At 38.6% G+C, this 12,236-nt stretch overlaps 1 protein-coding gene across 1 annotated transcript in view; it reads right to left on the reverse strand.

The window, feature by feature from the left end:
• LOC145991435 (lipopolysaccharide-induced tumor necrosis factor-alpha factor homolog) overlaps positions 1-6,767 on the reverse strand; it is a 33,374-nt gene extending 26,607 nt beyond the window's left edge. Inside the window, exon 1 of the mRNA XM_083127439.1 lies at positions 6,643-6,767. The gene's annotated coding sequence lies outside the window, so the exon portion shown is untranslated. The remainder of the gene's footprint in view (positions 1-6,642) is intronic.
• Positions 6,768-12,236: the final 5,469 nt, after the last annotated feature.

Raw genomic sequence — 12,236 nt, forward strand, 5'->3', positions numbered from 1 at the left:
AATGTCCATTCATCAATTTCATCATTTCATCACTCATCCCCATCTTCGCAAAATTAGCCAAGAGGCACAAAACGCGAAGTAAAATAAACTAAATCAATTAATCAGTCACATCAAGTGCACTTTTTGCATGATCTTGATACGCTTTGACCAATTCCACTCAAATGCAAAACCACGTCAGCAGTCATGGGATGTATCTAATTTCTCTATTAACTTCTACTTCAAACCTTCACATTAACTGCAGTATTTAAAGAGCTCCTTTACATTTACCGTTATTCTAACACAAATCTGGTGACGTAGACGGTGATGCTAAAGATAACCGTAGTTGTGTTTTAGTCTCTCCGGCAGGTCCTATCGAGACGAGACGAGGCAAGACCTGGCATAGTGTCTAGTTCTCGTCTTGATCTCGAATGGAAAGTTTCGCTTTCGATTGAGTCTCGAAATATATAGAATGAACAAGACATACGACGTGTCGACACAGAAACTTCCACAGCGGATAGAAGAGGTCATTGAGGCAAACTAATTTTCTCCATTAAGTTTTATCTTTAATTTATTAATGACGCCTCGTTTCGACACTACAAACGCTCGAAAAAAAAACCAACTAGATTTTATCCTGAATATATGTCCCGTTGAGAACTCCAAAATTTTGGTGCTGATCCAGTATGGCGAGGAAAATTAGAGAGCTTATTGAAAGCAACGGGCTCCTGTCCCTAAAGCCAGAAAGCAGCGGCGATGGGACACGATGCGCTGACCACGCGTCACCCAAAGAAAAGGAGCTTGGTAGGTTTTGAGTTGATGTTTTAAGTCCACTTTATGCACAGTAAGGCTTATCGGGACTGGACCTACAGTTTAAAGTGGAATCCGAACCACTATGTGCCTCCACCGGGTATCGAACCCGGGACCCCTCGATTACAAGGCGACGACGGTACCACTGCGCCATCGGGGAGACCCTGGATCTTGGTAGGATTTGAACCTCAACGGGCTGTTTACAGAGTCGAAACAGAATACTGTTCGGTAATTTGAGTAGGCTACACCTTGCAGAGTCTAAAATGTACTATTGCTCTGAATTCAAAATATATTTCCATGAATTTTGCTTAGTGGATCCTAACGCAGCTGTCAACATCACGTGCTGCAAAGCCAGAGGTCCTAGGTTCCAATCATCTGTTTCACCTGTTCATAATTCATTCTCGTCGTGACGTTTAACCAGAGGCGCAACCACGAATTTTTGTCTGGGGGGGGGGCAAGTACCAGGATAAACGTGCCAGTAATAATAACAATAATAATGTTAATAATAATAGTGTTACTAATAATGTTATTAAAACATTATTATTATTATTGATTTGCTTTATTTTACTTCACTTCTTGTCCCACTTTTGGCTAATTTGCGAAGATCGGGATGAGTGACGGCATGATGAATGATGAATAGATACTCGCAAACATCCATGCCCAAGCCGGAATTCGAACCCATGACCAACATTATTATTACTATTAGTAGTGGTAGTATCAAAGACGTTATCCTCGTAAATTACGCAAAAAGGGGGTAGAACTTTGTGCTAAAGCATTTCTGGTCGAACAAACGATTTGAATTTTTTTTAACATGTTCAATTTCACATTAATAACGGAAAACGAGCACATAAACTATTTTTCAAACACAGAAAATGCTAAATAAATGCATTCCAAATATAATTAATTTTTACATTAACATGACTTTCATGCACGATATATGTTTCACATATATACAACGTGGAGTGACGTGGCACTAAATTGTGTACGTATTCAAAGTTTTTTTAATAAATATTATATACAGTTATTTAAATACATTACACAACCAATTCATCCATTTCACACTTAACCAACAGCAAAAATTACATAATTTGTCTCTCAAATATGCACGCTCCCTTTCCTCAAAACTATTGTTCATGCATTTAAAACAAAATCAATTAAGACAACTCTTATTTCTCTGTCTGATGCTTTATAATGCATTACAGCGAACAATACAAATTGCGAGCGAAGCGAGCAAGAACATTTTGGGATCCAACTTTTTTGGAGGGTGAAATCAATGTTAATTGAATAGGGTGCAAATGATTTCAGGAAACGCCATGGCATTATATCATTTACAACTTTTGTGCCTCCCCGATGGTGTAGTGGTAACATCGTCTCCTTGTAATCAAGGGGTCCCGGGTTCGATACCCGGTGGAGGCACATAGTGGTTCGGAACCCACTCTAAGCTATAGGCTCAGTCTCAATTAGCCTTTCTGTGCATAAAGTAGACTTTAAAAGAACACAAATCAATCAATCAGTTTTACAAGTTTTTTCATTTATATCGTTCGACGCGCAGGGTCGTCTCCCGCCGTCCCCTAGCTATGGTTCTGAACTTGATAAGAAAATTTTACGAAAAGTATTTTTATTTGCATAAAATTTGAAGTTTCTGGGCGGCAATTGCTTCCTGCAGGTACTCTTGGCCGTCAATATTGGCCCCCCCTTGCCCACCTAGAACTCATTTCCGACCAAGGTTGGAGGAGCAATGCCCCCCCTGTGGTTGCGCCACTGCGTTTAACCCAAGAGATAGAAAATCGACGAGAAATAGTTAAAATAGATATGACGTCATGAACTCCATCTTTGATATCGCAGGAGTACTTGCCACAAATAGCGACATTCGCGGAAGGGTTCTTTCCCGAATACCTCGATGTGAGAGTTCCGCGTATGGTAGGCGTGTTGACATGTGATTTCACACGTGATTAACAACCACCGGCGAAGTACATCTTTACGTCACACGTATCGTAAGAACACATGACGAGAAGCCATTATCGGAAATGGAAGTGCGAATAGGTATGAGTCCAAGGTCGAACTTCACTTCTTTCTTTGTTTCTATGCTTATTAGAGCTGGATCGACAAAGAGGGCGCTAACGCTTTTGACCCTCCTAGGTGAACTGTTCAAGCACGCTGTTCAAGCACAAATGTCCCTGCAGATGTACCAAGATGTTCCACACGTTTAATGTAACATGTCAGACACTTGCAACCTTTCGAAACATGGCATTCTATCTAATTTTCAAATACAAAATCTCAATCTCTTCGCCGTCAAGTTTCAGTTTTGACATTTATTTTCAAAATCATCAATGGGCAACTCTTTCCTAGTGACCTCTTGCCATTTTTACGTAACCGGATTCCACGCACCAAGAGCGAATGCCACAACTTCTTTCACGCAAAAGCTTTCAGGTTATCTTTAGAACAAAGGCCACTTCTTTATCGACTACAAACCCTCTAATATTCAACAAATGATCCTCCAGGCATCCATCCCTCCAAACAAATTTTCAAAATATCGTACAACAATCAAGTGAAGAGTTAATAATACTGTTTTGACTCTTGTTGTTATTGTTAGTGTGTGCGCGCATTTCATTACGTTTTCCATTGCTGATATCCTGATATAAAATGGATTTTTCAAATGAAAACTAATATTTGAAACGTAACAGCCACAATTATATGTTCCATATTGTATATTGTGTGTGTGTGTGTGTGTGTGTGTGTACAATAATATGATAATAATATATCAATGAAAAACATAATCAAGATGAAGTTCTCACTAGAAGTATAGCATTTCAATATACATTTTGCGTGTCGGAGTGGTTAGCACATCGCGCTACGACGCCAGGGGTCCCGGGTTCGACTCCCGGCCTGGGCATGGATGTTTGTGTGTGTCCCTTCATCAATTTCATCATGTCATCACTCATCCTCATCTTCGCAAATTAGACAAAAGTGGCACAAAAAGCGAAGTAAAATAAAACAAATCAATCCATCAATGTACAATTTACATTCGGAAAAACATGCTTCTGCGTTAGAATTTCACACTTTTCATATTCTTCTTCTTTATATTTCCCTTCTTTCTAGATATTATAGTTCTTTATATAGGGTGGTCCGTAAGTTTGGAAACACCAGTTCAAACATTCTTATATGTTAGGTTGAAATGGGGGAAGGTGGTGGCGATAGGCAGCCATTTTGGAGTCAATTTTCTTGCAACATATCAAAATTGGCTAGAATTTCACGAGAAAGGCATTGGTATATTTAATTTCAAGCCAACATTAAGCCTTAAGCTCCTAGAACGTCATGTTTTGAGGCAGTGAACGCTCTTTGAACTGCAAACCATGCAGCTCTAATGGAACCTTATGGACGATACGTAAAGCCTAAAGCGCAGGATAAAATTTGCCGTGTAAATGTTAGGGAGTCGATGGTTCTCAGATCACGAAGGTTTATGCAGGCCTAGGGAGGATCATCGATTATAACTAGGAATTTGTTTATACTTAACTACATTGTTTTTGTTGCGAAATATAATGCAAGTAAATTTAAATACAAAATATATTCAGAATTAATTTTGTGGTTCTGTAGTTCTTACTGTAGTGCCATCACTGAATGCAAGTAGGCTCCACCGGGGAAAAGTATCAGGAATGATGCCTCAACAGAAGGCATTTTTTGGAGCATTTTTTACTCAACGTTGATTTCACTAGATAAAATACAATTTACGGATGGCGGAAATGGTATTGTGTGTTGGATTATGTAATGGCTATTCAGTGATGCTTCCTCCTTCAGCAAAGAGATGACCTCCTCGATTGCTCTTTGGTGAGAGGGAGTCTGACTTGGCAGAATTTAGGCCAAGGTTAGTAAAACGAACAACGGATAATCATCCGGACGAACAGCCATTTTGTGGCACCCATTTCGGATAGACACAGTGATGAATTCAGACAGGCGGCTGGGCAGAATTGCGCTGGTGCCACATATGCGAAATGAAAAGCGAGAGCGGGACAAAAGTCGCTGCATCGTCAACCGGGCACTTTCGAGCCCCATTCGATACAGAGCTGAAGATCGTGTGAATTGAAAGTTCGTTACAGGCCCCAGAAATGGGGTCCCATATCTACACGTCGGACTGCTCTTAAACCTGCCAACACACTAGGTTGTGCTCTGACGTGGCAACGGCGCGAACTTCTGTCACCCACCTAATTTCTTGGCCGTGCGTTTGGAACAGCATTCAGACAACGGATAAGGAATTTGGCAACTATGTTCTCTTTCATTTAACTTAGAACGTACGTTTTCTGGCTTTTTCGTAATACAGTAAAACCTCGTTAATCCGGACTAATGGGGGGGATAAGTTGACCGGTTTAACGAAAATTCGGATCAACTGAAATAACCTAAAAGAACAGAAGAAAGTGCATTAAAACTCCGTTTATAGCAACAAAACACGTTTATTATGGTGTTTTTAAAGAGCATATGGCTAAATACACTAAACAGTACAGTACAAAGTCTGCTGGAAACAAAATTTCATCAGTGGTTGACTGCCTTTTCTTTGGGAAGTTCCCTTGTTGACTTCTAGCCACATTTAAAACCTTGCATTAAGCTTGTTTTTCTGTCCGGATTAAGCGAAGTCCGTCTTATCGGGGTTCGGATTAACGATTTTCACTGTAATAAGCAAGATTCAGTCCTCTTTATAATTAAAAGTAAAAATATTCTGAACGGATTTATATTACCGTTCTGATAACCACTAACTAATAATTTATAATAAAATTCAATTTCATTGAAACTCAACAATGGACACGTGTAGAGTGGTAGAGCTGGTGTAGTGTAAGCTTCTATTGTTGTAACAAATTTCAATCTCTTGCAGCTATTTTAACGGTTAGTGAGTCAACAATTTGCTGTGGAACGGTAGTGACGTAGTTGTGCAGAATTTACACTTAATTTAATTACGTATTAGAGGTAAGGGGCAATTTTAAAATATTGTTTTAATAGTATTAAAATATCATGCTTATGACATCCACGTGAGGTTTGATATCCGCCCGGGAGAAAAGTGGCCGAATTTAAAATTGAATACATATGAGACCAGAATATTTCTAAAATATGTTGAACATAAGTCTTTGTTTTTTAAGCTCTCCACCGGTATATTTTTACATATTTCCGTGTATTAGAAGTTTCTTCTACCTATTTACAAATACGAGGCGAAAGTAGGTTGTGACAATAATCAAAAATCCTTTTTTTCGAAAACAAAAAAGAAGGCACGACATTTTTTTCGAGAACGTAATATTTTTGAAAACGAAAAATAAAAGCGATTTTTTTCGAAAAACCGAAAACTAATTTTCTTTTCGAAATATGAGAAAAATATTTTTTGGAGATAGGAGAAACAGGCAAATACTGTATTTACCTGCCATATGCCAGAATTCTCCCTGTATTCTGAAGGATGCAAATTAGCCAAGTGTGCACACGCACCTAAAAATTGTAATTAATTCATTCTTTCACAAATTGCATCTCAATCATCATTTAAGCGCATCGTCACGATTAACCGCTGACGTACGCAGTGGGGGAGCTGATGGGGCTACAGGCCCTTCCAGGAATTTTGAGAAAATTTAAATTTTCAATTGAAATCAGTAAATAAGTGGCGAACCCAAAGTGATAACCGAAAGCTCAAAAAATTGTAATTATGAAATATTTCATTGTGCATTCTGCTCCCCCCCCCTTCCTCCCCAGAACTGAGCTATGTAATTTCTACCTTTACAATTTCAGCCCCCTGAGAAATAAAATCCTGCTTACGTCAGTGCGATTAACTGAAAGTGGCGTAGAAGCAATTTAAAATAAAAATAGATAAAGAGTACAATCCGCTGGACTCACCTTCCTTGTTTGTTATCCGTGCCGAACCGTGTATTGGCAGCGTCAGACAACTCTTGCTTTCCGCCTCCTACGATACTTTCTCACGTAATGACGACCAACCTTCCACCACACTGCAGCACCAGTGGCAGATGACTCAGTCTTAAAGCGAGGCTCTCGAGCGACCTTCCCAGATAACCTTCAGCTGCCCAACACTCCTTAACAAAACTTTAAACGCGAAAGGATTAAGGGCGAAATCATAATTCAGTACCGCAGTAAGCGCGAAATGAATTAGAGCGACGTGGTCTAAGCGCGAACGGAACCAGGGATGCTAAAAGTGTGGTTGCATCGTCACTGTAGAAGTTAATGTAGATAAGTAAAAAAATGAACTCAAAATAACAAAAATATAGAATTGTTCAGATGAATTCAAGAAATATGGGGAAGACAGAGACTTGCGTTCTTTTAGTTTGAAACTCTGTTATCCCACGTGGAAACAATACACAATATAATAGTTACTAAATTGCCTCACCGATGGTGCAGTGATCACATCGGCACCTAGTAATCAAGAGGTCTAGGGTTCGATACTCGATGGCGGGACATATTGGTTCGGATCCCACTTTAAACTGTAGGTTCAGACCCGATTAGCCTTTCTGTGCATAAAGTGAACTTATAACAATAGTAATTTACATCGTATCTAGTGTTGCTTGACGTGGAACCACAACCATTTTCATTTATTTACATATCAGTAAGTAATAAAGTGGATCAGAGGCTTACATTTCCATACATCATTCAATAAATTTAACGAACACATGTACTTTACATATATACACTTGCACATGTGTGTGCATGCGTGCTTGTGTGCTTGTGTGTGTATGAATTGTATGTATAAATACATTGTCGCAATTATTTTCGGCATATCTAACCAGCGTGCTTTGGGGGGCAAATGCCCCCAATGAGTGTCGTATTTGTGATTTCCTTTCCGGGAGGGGGTTAGGTATGCAAATTTGTATGTTACCGGTTAGTAAACTCTACTATTGCCTGTCAGTTCTAAGTACCTATAGGCATAGGCGCAGCTACGGGGTGTGCCGGGTGTGCCTAGGCACACCTAATGGGCTGCTTTATCGAAGAGAATTAAAGACAGATATTTCAATAAGAGTGTGGGGCGTTACCCCCACACCCCCTATACGCCTTCATGGCGTGGTGCTATGCACAGGGGAACACTTTACCTTTACCTTTTATTTCAATAAGAGAGAAAATAAGCGGCAGTTTGTAAAAAGTTGAAATTGTCATTACTTGGTACAGTGTCTCTCAAAAGTTTTAGGACAACGACATTTTAAACTAGGCAACCCAATTTACACAAGCCGTTGGTGGGTTGCGTGCAGAGTTAGGCTCAATTTCAGGGTTGCCACATGCACAATAGATAATTATAAAATACGCGAAAGAAATATAAACAAGTATTATTGTATAAAATTATTAAAAATATCACTATTATATCGCAAATGAAAAATTTCTTTCTGAAAGAAAAAAATAGGTTTTCTAGTATTTCATCGCTGATGAGTCTACAGTAAGGAAAAAAGGTGAGAGGAAACGAAAGGTTACAAAAGAGAGGAGAAAGAGAAAGCGAAAGGAGAAGAGGAAAAGTAGAGGAGAGAAGATAGATAGGATAGACGAGGAGAGGAGATGTAGTGAGGAGAATGGAAAAAGATTCGAGGAGAGATGAGGAAAAAAGAACAAAGAAGGGAAAAGAGGAGGAAAACGAGAGGAGAGGAGAGGAGGAGACGAGAAGACGGAAGTGTAGAGTAGAGTAAAGGAGAGAAAAAGAGAAGAACGAAAAAAGAGAGAATAGTGCAGTGGAGTCGGAAATCTAAGACAGGAAAGGAGATAAGAGGAGTGGAGAAGAGTGGGATGGAGATAAGATGCGAGAAAAGTAGGGAAGGCGATATGAGAAAAAGCAGAACGTAAAGAGGGGAGATAAGAAGGAGAAGGAACTGGAGAGAAGAGGTAGTTGCAGAAAATATCGTCTGAGCGTCAAGAATGGATTCATTGGTCAAATTATCGACATGAAACATTCAATAACATTTTGAAATGTACTGGAGAATATATTAGATTGGTGCGAAATGCCTTTTGGCTGAGTTCAGAGCAAATTAAAATCTTCCATGTAAGATCTTTGATTTTACCTGCGATTACACCACTGAATGTAATTTTTAATATTTATAAGAATTATTCAATTTTTCTCCACTTCTCGGTTCGTTGAAATGGAGATTTTGTAATTCAATATTTCCCCTCCCTCCATCGTTAATTCCAAACTGAATCATTCCGTTTCACACGGCGTGGACAATGAACACAATGAGATATGTCTAAAACTTACGAAAATTTTCTGCCACCGGAAGGGTTTGAACCTACGACCATCAGATTGACAATCCTGAACGGTAGCCACTACCCTACAAGCTTTAGCTCCTTAAACCAGGTAGAAGAACCACTACACCACGCCTTTACCTTCGAATGAAACAACAATTTTTTTTAGTATTCTGTCCCTCCAATATTGTAAATGTCGTTTGGTATACGTGTAATTGAACTTTTACTTTAATTTTGATTTGCTTTCTTGTAGTATAACCGATATCTTCGAGAAATAATTTTCGAAGTGATTAAAAACGAGAATATTGGTAGTTGTGAAAATGCGAGTTATTTCTTCTAACTTATTATTGTGATTAGACATTATTAATGGAAAATATCTAGAGGCTTGAACATTACAGGACGATGTTCTTTTCCTGTGATACTGTAACAGACAAAATGCTTATTTACTGATGCAAGTCTTGTGTCCAGAACAGTCTTATGAAATGTATTTGCTGTTGCGTAAGATAACACGAAATAATTACACCGTGTGCGAACTACCAAATCTGTGCAACGTTATACGTAAACAGGCGGAAAATTTTATTCATAAAATCACTTCACATTTGACAGTGTTAGTCAAGAGAGACTCGTGGGACACTGTGTTAAGGTGCTGGACTAAATCCTTCTAATTTTTCTTCCTCGAAGAATAACAATTTCTAAGGAAGAGCAACAGTGATGATCTTTCTTATTTCTTTTAAATGCTTACACTTTCCTTTAATTGGGTTAAAAATAAATAAGAATATTGCTTGCATTTCTGTCATTGACGTAGACCAGAGAGAGAGACAGACAGACAGACAGAAATTACAAAATAGTTCAAATAGTGCGAGTGCCATTAAAAAGTCATCATAATTCTATGTTGCGTACTTAGAATTATTCATACAATAAAGAACATGTCTAATTGTGAGTTAACAAAAAAAAAACAATAATAAAGAGACATTTTAGCATCACGATTGCAGTTCGAAAAAGTCGGGACAGGAATTGAAAATAACGTACTGTCCTGACTAAATCGGTGAATCGGACGTCTGGTAGCCTTGCATCAATGATTATAAAACTAAAACCACCCAATATTGCAGCTTGAAGACTTTTGGCCAAGAAACAGATTCATTTATACAAAAGCAAAATTGAAATTTTTACACATCCTTGCATTGAATTCAAGTGGGAAAAGGGGTAAAATTAACATGTCCTGAATTGCCACACATATAAATAGTTATTTCATTAATATTTGTCAATGTCTTTGAAGCAGTACACAATTATCGTTAGAGCATCATAATCCATGATCTTATATATAAAAATATCCCGTTGAACGTGTGTCAATTCATTTATTTGTTTATTTTTTTTTTATAAATTCCATATGCAGAACAATGTAGCCACTATATACTGCTATTACAAATAATGTTACCATGCTCTTGTTTAATAGAAGGGATTCTTTTTTAAGGAACATCTAGTATGGAGGATCGAACGTGAGACCGCAATGCTTTCAAGAACTCTAACCAATACACTACGCCCTTTGATTTCTTGGAGCTACTGTTCCTAATTATTCTTTCACCTCAATATTGTAAACGTTATCTGCAAAAAAGAAGTTAAATACTCAGATATAGCTCTGTACTTCTAGAATTACTTTATACACATGCATTTGAAATTTAACTCTGAATTTCTTTCTTCGTATTAGTATATCTAAGCTTGTGAATATATTTTATTTGTAATTTTATAACGGTTTCATGAACATCTACGAAATAGTTCCTTATAACTTGGAATATGGTGAATAGATATGAAATGTCTTGAAATTAATTTTCGACCACTAGATTTTGGCAAGGGAATTATGTGTGATCCGTTTCCAGTTATTCATTGCTTAAACAAACGTTTTAAAACTATGTGGAATTTTCATTCTGGGATAAGTTTCTTTACTTGCTACATGTATGCGAACTACACTCTGTCCCACTTATCTCTGGACCAGGTGAACGAAAACAAGTATCTGAGCAGCGATGAACACGTGAGAGGAATGGGATTGCGTGGAGGGAGGAAAGCCACTGGAGTTACCAGCCTTCCCAGCAGCGTGCACTGATTCGCTCTGTCCACTCGATCCCCTCTCCCCTCTCTCCACTTCTCTTCCGCTATGCGCGGCTTTGCTCCAGAGATGCTGGGACAGAATACAGTTAATTGTTTCTCAAAAAGGTATCATCTCTCTCTGTATACCACACATTTAATTCTTACTCACATGGAAAGAAAATGTCAATTTACCTTGATGAGAAGTTTAGTGTAAGTAGGCATTTTGTTTATAATTTTGAAATTGAGGTTGTCTAAGGTTGAAATCCTCATATTTAGGGCTTGAACTCGTCACTTAAGAGGTTGAAGATCGTCCTCTACTTTGTGCGTGACCTTCTTTATTTTTCTATTCATTATTCATCCTCATTGTCGCGATTAGCCAAAGGTAAAATAAGAAAAGTCCTCCTCCGTGGCCTCCGACTGCAGGACGGCATGGATTCGAGTCCGCCTATGCTCACTCTCTAGGTTCTCGGCCTGTGTATGGGACCGGTGGCAACCCACCATCGTGAAAAAATTGGGGAGCTACGAGTGAGTAGCGTAACCCGGTCTCGGAAATCTCCTATGAGGCATGTTCCTGGGTAAACAAAAAATAATCGATCAGACAATTCGATTATCGAAGGCGATAAAATAACCTCCGGTTGACCAAGTTGCCAATATAAATAAATGGAATACAGATTGTCTTCGAGGTTACATTGTTAAAAAGGAGCGGATACACGTATTACTATCCCAATAATTATTCAATACGGTTTTTTGTTTGTCAGGAATTATCACTTAAACTACTGCATGTTGAGCTGGTGCCTACCTAGCCGCCTCTGATGAAATCTACCATTCTTCAGATTCTCTTTAAAATCCGACTCTGGTCACTTGTAACGTGCTGGGTGCAGACACTGTGCATGGAAGCACAGTGTTTTGCGATAAGAAGCGGCCTTGAATAGCGTGAGTGAGTCACTTTGATCGCGAGCAAGCTAGACTACCAAGCTTGTCTGCCTTAGAAAACCAAGTCATTTTTTCACGGTTTTCGAACGCGATTGCTATTGTAGAAGTATATATTCTCTCAAAAGAGCAAGAAAGGAAATTCGACCAATGTTCTCCCGTCGTTTAAAACCAAATATTATCTATTAAACGAAAAGTTCACGATTGTCAATAAACGGTTTAACCTATCTGAGCATAAGGTGAATGTAAAT

Source organism: Lepisma saccharinum, chromosome 8 (assembly GCF_977018435.1).
Source record: "Lepisma saccharinum chromosome 8, izLepSacc3.1, whole genome shotgun sequence".
NCBI classification, from domain to species: domain Eukaryota; kingdom Metazoa; phylum Arthropoda; class Insecta; order Zygentoma; family Lepismatidae; genus Lepisma; species Lepisma saccharinum.